The 8,449-nt window shown below is 37.7% G+C and overlaps 1 long non-coding RNA gene across 1 annotated transcript; it reads right to left on the bottom strand.

Moving 5' to 3' along the window:
• Positions 1–511: 511 nt before the first annotated feature.
• LOC311066402 lies at positions 512–3,233 on the bottom strand. The gene is made up of 3 exons (XR_014603070.1): positions 2,841–3,233; positions 2,540–2,724; positions 512–1,044 (listed from the first exon to the last, which is right to left on the bottom strand). It is a non-coding gene; the product is annotated as an uncharacterized lncRNA (long non-coding RNA).
• Between the last annotated feature and the right edge of the window lie 5,216 nt (positions 3,234–8,449).

The following is an 8,449-nucleotide window of genomic DNA, read 5'->3' as shown; positions in this document are numbered from 1 at the left end:
CAGGTTCGTGCAGTTGCCACAGCACAGCCAATGAGAGCGCTAGACACTCAGCTGTATGTTTGCTGTGCAGCTGCACTGCGTTTAAAAAAAAAATTGGCTTCAGTATTCTCGAGAAAAGGAGTTTTCCCATAGCGTAAGCTACTTACGCAATACAAGAATCCTCTCGAAATGGAAACAAAACACCTCTCATACACTGACCACATTTGTACATTACAATAAAGAAGTAATATCACATTATGGTAAACACACAATTTTGTAATCACACAGACTAGTGGCAGTATGTGCTTAAATACAGTACCTAAGCTTTAAAATGGATGTAAAACAACATGTCTGCACAAGTAAGGCAGTAAAGTAATTATATTCCTCCATCACCATGAAAGGTTTCTATGATCTGCAGCAACATATATATTTTCCGCTTTGTATTTACACTTTAAGACATCATTCTTTTTTCACATAATATAATTATATCAGACAGCACTGGAAATGTAAATCTCCTGTGTTCACAGCAAGGTTGAACTCGGCAGATGAAAGACAGACTGTTAACAGAGATCAGGATAATTTCTTTGGATTCAAAATGTTTATGAAGTGCTTGTGCACTGGTTTGAATATACAGTCTGAGGATTTTAGGCCAGTTGGGACTTTTTTTCTACTCTGAGAGGCTTTGTAAATGGAGGCCCTGTCCTGTCATACCAGTGCTTACAGTCGTATTTATCATTGTCATCCTCATTGTCATCATCATTATCACCATCATCATTGTATACCAGTGTCTGTATGCTTGACATGGGGAGGGCCTGACACAAGTAGGGGTTGTCTACAGGAACAATGTCTGGTACATGTCGGTGAAACATCACAGTGGCTTGATGTCGTTTTCTTTCCAGCTGTTGGAGACGTTGGATGGTCTGTGTCTTTGATGGCAGAGCACAGAAAGGCATGCTGCGGATGGAGGTGTTCAGTTACAGTTCTCATTTCCTGGTAAAGCATGCACTTTTGCTCAGCTGCCCGAGTCTTCATATGTAAGGCATCAATCCCTCGCCTTTTTAGACTCTGGAAGACAAAAGAAATAAAAAGTGCTATGTCATGTTACCAGGTGGTTTCTAAAATGATGGGCAGGTTGTTGTGGTTAGTAAGCAGTTGTGTAAGCCCGTCTATCGGTCCAATGGGGGTTTCCAATAATATGGGGAAGGTTTCTCTGCGTATTACTTGTCTTTCCTTTTTGCAACACAACAAGATTACATTCAGTATATTTTCTCACATGTATTAACTCGTTATTTCATCTGACTCCATAAATGAAAAAGATTTTAATGATGTCTGTGCATCATTAAACGTGAACGAATATTTGATTATTCTTTTAAACTCTGATTATATTTTACCCGCTTAGATCAGGAAACTATATCACTCCGAGGTACCTTTTTCCCGCAAGGCCTCACGGCACAATTTCGACAGTCCCAGTCATCAAAACAGGCAATTGGCTAAATATCTGGGATTTGCCATATTCCCACGTACACAATCGAAGATACTTAAATAGCCCCCTTGAATGCCCCTCAGGAACTTAATTCAATCGTTTTACTTTAGTAGAGGTCTTGACTACCATTAAAAGACGTTAGTCGATCAACTTTACTTTTCTTAAAATGGCTTTGGCTTGGCCAAGCTCGTGGCATTCCACATACACTTATCTAAAGCAACATTAAATTAGAACAGGTAATTAGATGCACCCAAATCTAGGTTGATCAAACAGCATTTTTCTGATTCTAGATGGAAAATAACTTATCTCCTCATCCAAGCACGCTTGAATTTGATACCAGGTATTAGTCACTAATCTCTGACGCAAACTTGTGGAAATATACGAATCCGATAATCTACTTGGGGGAAAAACAAATCTCAGAGTCAGTCAGAATAAAGTCAAACGTTTACAATTTATTGACCAGGTAATGAAACAATAATTCCAATTCATAAGAATAAAATCATCAGTTAAGCATATCATAACAACAATTCAGAAATAGAGGAATTTGTAGAAATTATTACCTGCCAACAAAAATTACACACAGCGGTTGTGTGGGAAGTCAACCTACAGACTCCCCGAACTTTTCTGCTCCTTTTCCTTATATACCCAGATAATTCAATATTCTTACCAAATGGTGGCGTCTGTCATTATAATTAGATTTTGGTTCCCTATTGAGGGATTCACACTGTGAGATCAGAATTTGTACTTGAATGGGTTCTTGTTTTACATACAGGAGGTATAGTCTGAATGGAGGATCTGGGGGAGGGAACACCTTTTAGAGACGCATCACTTTTCTCATATTTTATAACTTCTTTTAGCTTTTCATTATGGTTGGGAGAATGAGACCATTTTACCAGGTGCACTGAGACACTTTAAATGATATCAAATATACAGGAGATAGTTCAAGTGTTAATTCTCAGGAGGGCCTTTTGTTTCATCGAGGGGTCGATCAGACATACTGGCACCAGCCTTACAGTTGTAAGATTGTTTCTAGAGTGACTGCTGTGTGGTTACTATGGTTAGGTAACTAATACTTACAGCGTCATCAAAGCAGAAGTAGACATGCCAAGAGGAATCGCATGCTTCCTGAAAATCAATTGTTGCAGGGAAGATGCTCATTTGCGGTGGCCAGTGAATGCTTTTGTATTCTTTTATTGCCTGTCTCAGTCTCTTGTTGGAGCTGGCTTCCTGCTTGGACAGTCTAATGGCAATGCCCTGCCCATCTGTAGCAAAGTTAGGAAACACACATGCAGAGAAATTAATTTATTAGTTTGCATTATGGTCCTTTTCAAAGTTGATCTTAATATCTTAATGTATCTACTTATCCACAGCACTTTACCTGGATATTTTCTTTTCAGATGGAGGAGGACTGCTCTCTCCCTTGATTCAGTTCTAACCTTGCAGATTAGTTGGCCTCTGAGCTCCCGGTCAACATCTTTAAGGGTAGACTGGTAGACTGGAAGTCTGAATCATATTCTTGCCATCTTCTCCCAATCCGGTGTTTTTTCTCCATGTTCAGCAGAGAGTCCTCAATTATACAATGGTCAGCAAATAAATCTTATTAATTATTTACACACTTGCTCAGAGAACAGTGACGTACAGATTACTGCTTACTTAATCTGTTTCACACTCCATGTACGACTCACGAGTCCCAGATCTATACGTGTAGAGTGTATACGTTATAAGGGAGGCCTTGCTGATAATTGATTACTAATCACACCATATTAAATTACTGCAGTATTATAGCAACTCTCAGTGTATAACCATTGTATACAATGGTTATTGCTTCAACATGGAAGCCTATAGGTTTCATTACAGCATAGTTTTGAAGGAAACTGTTATAACAGTTTCCTTCAAAACTATGCTGTAATGAAACCTATAGGCTTCCATGTTGAAGCTCATCAGCAGGGCACTTAAAGATGCTGTAATTACCATATAGTCTTACATAAACACATTGAACTCTTACTTGAACTTGTAGAACTGAATCAGCTTGATAATGTAGTCCCTTTTCCACAGATAAAGACATTCTGCTCTAATAAAGTGCTTAATTTCATGTATTATATAGGATTATATTTCATTACTGTACACGGAAAGGTAAGTATAACATATTTGCAATATTCTTTGCTAATAATATTCATGACCTTCATACAGTATTCAATACATTCACGCATTCACTTCAGTTGCTCACTTATTGCCATCTCCCTTTTCTTCCATTTCTCCATGTCTCCCTCAGAAACCAACAACAAAAATAACAGAAAACAAGACAACATCAATACTACATACCCCGTGCAAAATGCGCTTGTAAATGGAATCTAAAATTACAACTATTGTTACCTGCTTCTTATGTGCATTGTTTACCTGGTGCCTCTCTGATGACAGATGCGATGTCTTGAGCGAGAATTGATATTTTCTCTGCTTTGTCTCTTTGCAGGAGCTGCATCTCTGCAAAGAGGGTTTAATTTACTTATGCTGACCAATTTGTGAGTGATCATCTTCACTCCAGAAAATATCAAATGTATAAACGGTGCACCATGCAGCAGCACAGAATTTTGACAGGTTATGCAGCAGTGGACAAACCTATGGTCAGTTGATTTCCTTCGTCCATAATGCAAAAGGGCATCAGTCAACAGGTCAAGGCGGTGAGATCGAGTCATCTCCTTTGTGACTCTGGCAAATCTTCGGAGAAAAGACCACAGCCTTTCCATTCCTTCCCCGTCTGTGAGCTCAAGCCCATCGAGCCGCTATAGTGCTGTGCTTGATCTGTGATTAAAGAAAAGTGGTAGAATATCACTGAGCGTGATCAATTCTGGTCAAAACATCCCTTACGAAAATGAACCATTGTTTTATTATAGTAAAAGTGTACCATGGTCTTTTGACAGATTGATTACCACTTGTACAGTTTGATTACAAATACAAATATCATGGTTAAACAAAAACATGGTTAATTTGTGGTTACCATGGTCTAACTATATTATATGTTTGTTTTGTGTATAGCATGATCAATTTTTGTAGCCTAAAGCAACTACTCAATACAATGCATGAGTTACTGGTACTTACCTAAACGGTATCACATTGTAAGGTGCAAACTCAACTATATAACTAGACAAATTAAATTAAAGGGTTAACACGTCTAATTACGTAAATAACTAGCCTACTTTAACGCTGGACTGATTCAGTTCACTCTTTTTATTTTGAATGATCGGCCAAGAAACTTAAAGGGGACATATCATGCCAAATGCACTTTTTTAGCCCTTAAATGCATTTTGTTGTATATTTGGAGTGTTTAGAAGTACAGAAAATATGAAATTATTCTCTTCAGGTGCTTCGTTGATATCTTTATATTCTGTTTTGGTCATATTTTTCAACCTGTTCCGATTTTTCTGTTATCTATGACGTTTTTTGAACTATTACGTCACAGTATTTGCAGCGGAACTGCCAAATAAGGACATTAACTTCCGGCCCAACACTTCGAGCAATCCGCCATTTTTATTTCTCGCTGCAATTTTGTAGTCCAAGCTAAAGGATGCAGAAGTTACGAGAGGGTAAGTTAAAATGTTCGGTTGTTGGATGTAGTAACCCACACGCTTCATTACACCGTCTAATGTAGATGAACTGCCGCGCTTGTTACAGGACGCATGTTTAACTGAAAGAACGAGCAGAGAGAGAGACCCGGTCGCGCGCGCGCTCACTCTCTCTCTTCAGAGCCAGGCGAAAGTGTAAACAAGACATCACCGTCTCCAAACTAGACGCTGTCTTGCTCTCTCTCCCTCGCACATATTAATCAAAATAAATCGACACGGTGGTAAAAGGTCGGAAGACCAAAGTTTCATGTGTAAATACAGTACACACCATTGCAATACATCCATATGAAGATGTTGTTCTACAGGTTCGTCGTCTTCATTTTAATCTCGCTCCTGCTCCGACTCTGGCTCGAACATGTAAGGCTGGCTGGACAAGTCTTCCATTGTTGACATTTTGTCAATAACGTGTGAATAAAAAGTTTCTGTGCCGCTAGCGGCTAGATAATCGTATCTCTGCTATCAAACTACAAAAATGGCCGAACGGGGTGGAGTTGAACCGAGTGTGGGCGGGGTCAAAGAGTATAGAAGTAACAAGAGGCGAAACTCCGTTGCAGTTTTGACAACAGCCACTAGGTGGCGCTTCGGTAGCGCGGCCGCCATTTTGGACTGAACCAACGGCTTTACCGTTAGCACAACTACTGTACAGCATTAACATTATGTCTGGAAATAATTGGAAACAAAGAAAACAGTGTTCTGCCATCAACTGCAACAACTACCAGTGTACAACCAATCAACTAGCATTTCATAGATTCCCCAAAGATCCAGAGAGGTAAAGTAGAAAAGGTTTTTATTAACTTTAAAGTGAGCTAACGTCAACGATAACAGGTGCTGTAACGTTAATGTAAGCTATCCCATAACCGCAGTAACAGTTTGCTAATGTTATGTATTTGGTCGAAATTGTCAAGACTCGAAATTGGCTTTTTAAATCGCATACTTTCAGAGATATATGAACACCTAACCTGGCAAATGACCGCTTTATTAATTCATTGTTATCACTAAATTAACCCTTTAACTTTTTTTCGCATAAACATGAAAATCACTATCCAAACTTAACTTAATGGTTGTAATTCAGGAATGCTTTGGAATTTAGACCTATGGTTGGTCTTGTTTTAATTTGTCAGATTATTGTTGAAGTGAAATAAATTATGAAAGTGAAACAGAAAAAAGTTATATAAGTTTGAGTTTATTAAAATGTACAAATTTAAAATATAATTATTTATATTTTATATAAAATATATATATTACAAAATATATTTTACTCTAGAACTGCAAGAAAATGAAAGCAAAAAATCTGAACAAGTTGTGTTCCACATTTTAGGTTGATATGTTGATATTTCGCTTCCTCACCCTTTCTGCCGTGTGCTCTACGTTACACGGTTTGGAGCTGCGCGCTCTTGCTCGCTCGCTCTAGATTCCGGGTGATTTTAGCTAATTTGCGGGCATCAGGGAGCCGCTATCAATATGCGGGAGACTCCCGGATCTTCCGGGAGACATGGGATGTCTGCTCTAGAGATATTAAAAACTAGAAACTACTTTTTAGTTCATTTAACCGCTTTTGAATTTGAACCGGTATCGTTCAATTCTATGACAGCTGTGTTGCGTTCAGTCCAAGATGGCGGAGCTGCAGCTCTGCGCATGGGTGAGTTTGTTGCAATGGAACGTTCTATTGAGTTTCGCCTCTTGGTACTTCTATACTCTTTGGCGGGGTATGAAGTGTCAATTGTATTTAAAGAGACCGCACCAAAACGATCAGACGCACATCAGAAAAGGGGTAGAAAAGGGGCCTGTGGAGCTATAATAATGAGGAATTCAGACCCAAGCATTGCAGTTCCGCTTTATATAGACTACAAATGTATGATTTATATGTAAAAAGGAACAATTTAAAAGCATGATATGTCTCCTTTAAAAGCTTCTAAACTGGTTAACATTCTTACTTCCTCCTTCTTCTTTACCCAGCTCTTCGTGTGTTCCGCCACTACTGAGTGTGATTCCCTGTGGATGTCGTATAGTGGCAGAAGCTGACAGAGTCTTTCTGCTTGGTCTTAAAGCCTTCGCGTTACGCGAACGTCTACATTTCTCTCTCACCGTCTGTGATTATGCATAATCGTCTTTCTTCTCACTCACTACACGTGTTAAAATATCTACTTTGTTTGAAATGAATGCTCATTGCTTTACTCAAAATATAGTGATTTCATATTTCATTAAAAGCTGCATTTTAAAATATGTGTGTCATTTCTAGTTCCATGGCTGAAATTGCATAATGCTGCTATGTAAGAACTAAATTCTACGATCCTGTTGATGCTGTCAGTGGAAAATGCACAAAACTTACACTATGAAATAATGATGACACAATTTTTTGTTGCATTTCTCTCGCTGCTCAGACTGACCACCACAAATTCAGCAAGTTTTATTATAACAAAGCAAACAAATGCAATAGAAAAGTATGGCTTCACAACATCTTCCTAAGTGCAACATTTAAAAACTTACTAAAACAGCACATTATAATATTAACCAGAAAAAGAAAAATGACCTTCATTTCATTTGTACAAAGAATTGTGTGCTTACTGAGGTTTCAAAAAGCTATTTTTTATAATTTTTTTGCATTAGGCAAAATTATTCTTCATCGCTGATTGGTTATATCTAAGCACCATGAGATGTAGAAATATTGTGGATAGGCAACATGTATTTGCCTCTGATCTGTCAAAAGCTGATGAATAAATGCAGGGGAAAATGTGAATGTTATTTTCTGGTTGATTAAAGTAAGTGAATTGAAAAAGTGAAATGGATAAAGTGAATTAAAAGCTGGTAAAAATCCTCCACTTCAGTGTCTATTTCCTGATTTAATCTAGAGCAAAATAATAACTGTATTTTAAACAATATCTCAGCGAAGTACACCAGCATCTTTAGCATACATTAAATGTGAAATTGACTGTGCATTTCAGATATATATATTTAAGGTTTAACCTGTTTAGAGCAGGAAGATTATAGTACACTATGGAGGATTTCTTGCATAATTTTTAGCTAAAAATGTATTATTGACCCAGTACCTAAAAAAACAGTGTTCAACACCACTTTATTCCTTTAATGAGTCAATATGATAACCTGTATAAGAGGATTAAGATGTTGATAGAGATCCCATTATTCCGTAGCACCTTTATGTTTGTCAAGATAAAATGCAGACAGTTCTAAAAACACTGTGTGTGCACATGATTTAGGGATAAGTGTGGATAATAAATGGATGGATAATTCTAATCTTGGATAGTGTTTAGGGTGAATAGTATGTGACTATATGATGTTTCGGTGTGGTTGCATGCAAACATCAATTTCAGTTGCAAAGCAATAATTTATCTTTTTTTTAAATGTAATG

Source organism: Abramis brama (assembly GCF_963993115.1).
Source record: "Abramis brama genome assembly, chromosome: 16".
Lineage (NCBI taxonomy): Eukaryota > Metazoa > Chordata > Actinopteri > Cypriniformes > Leuciscidae > Abramis > Abramis brama.
This window is presented reverse-complemented; position numbering and strand designations above follow the sequence as displayed.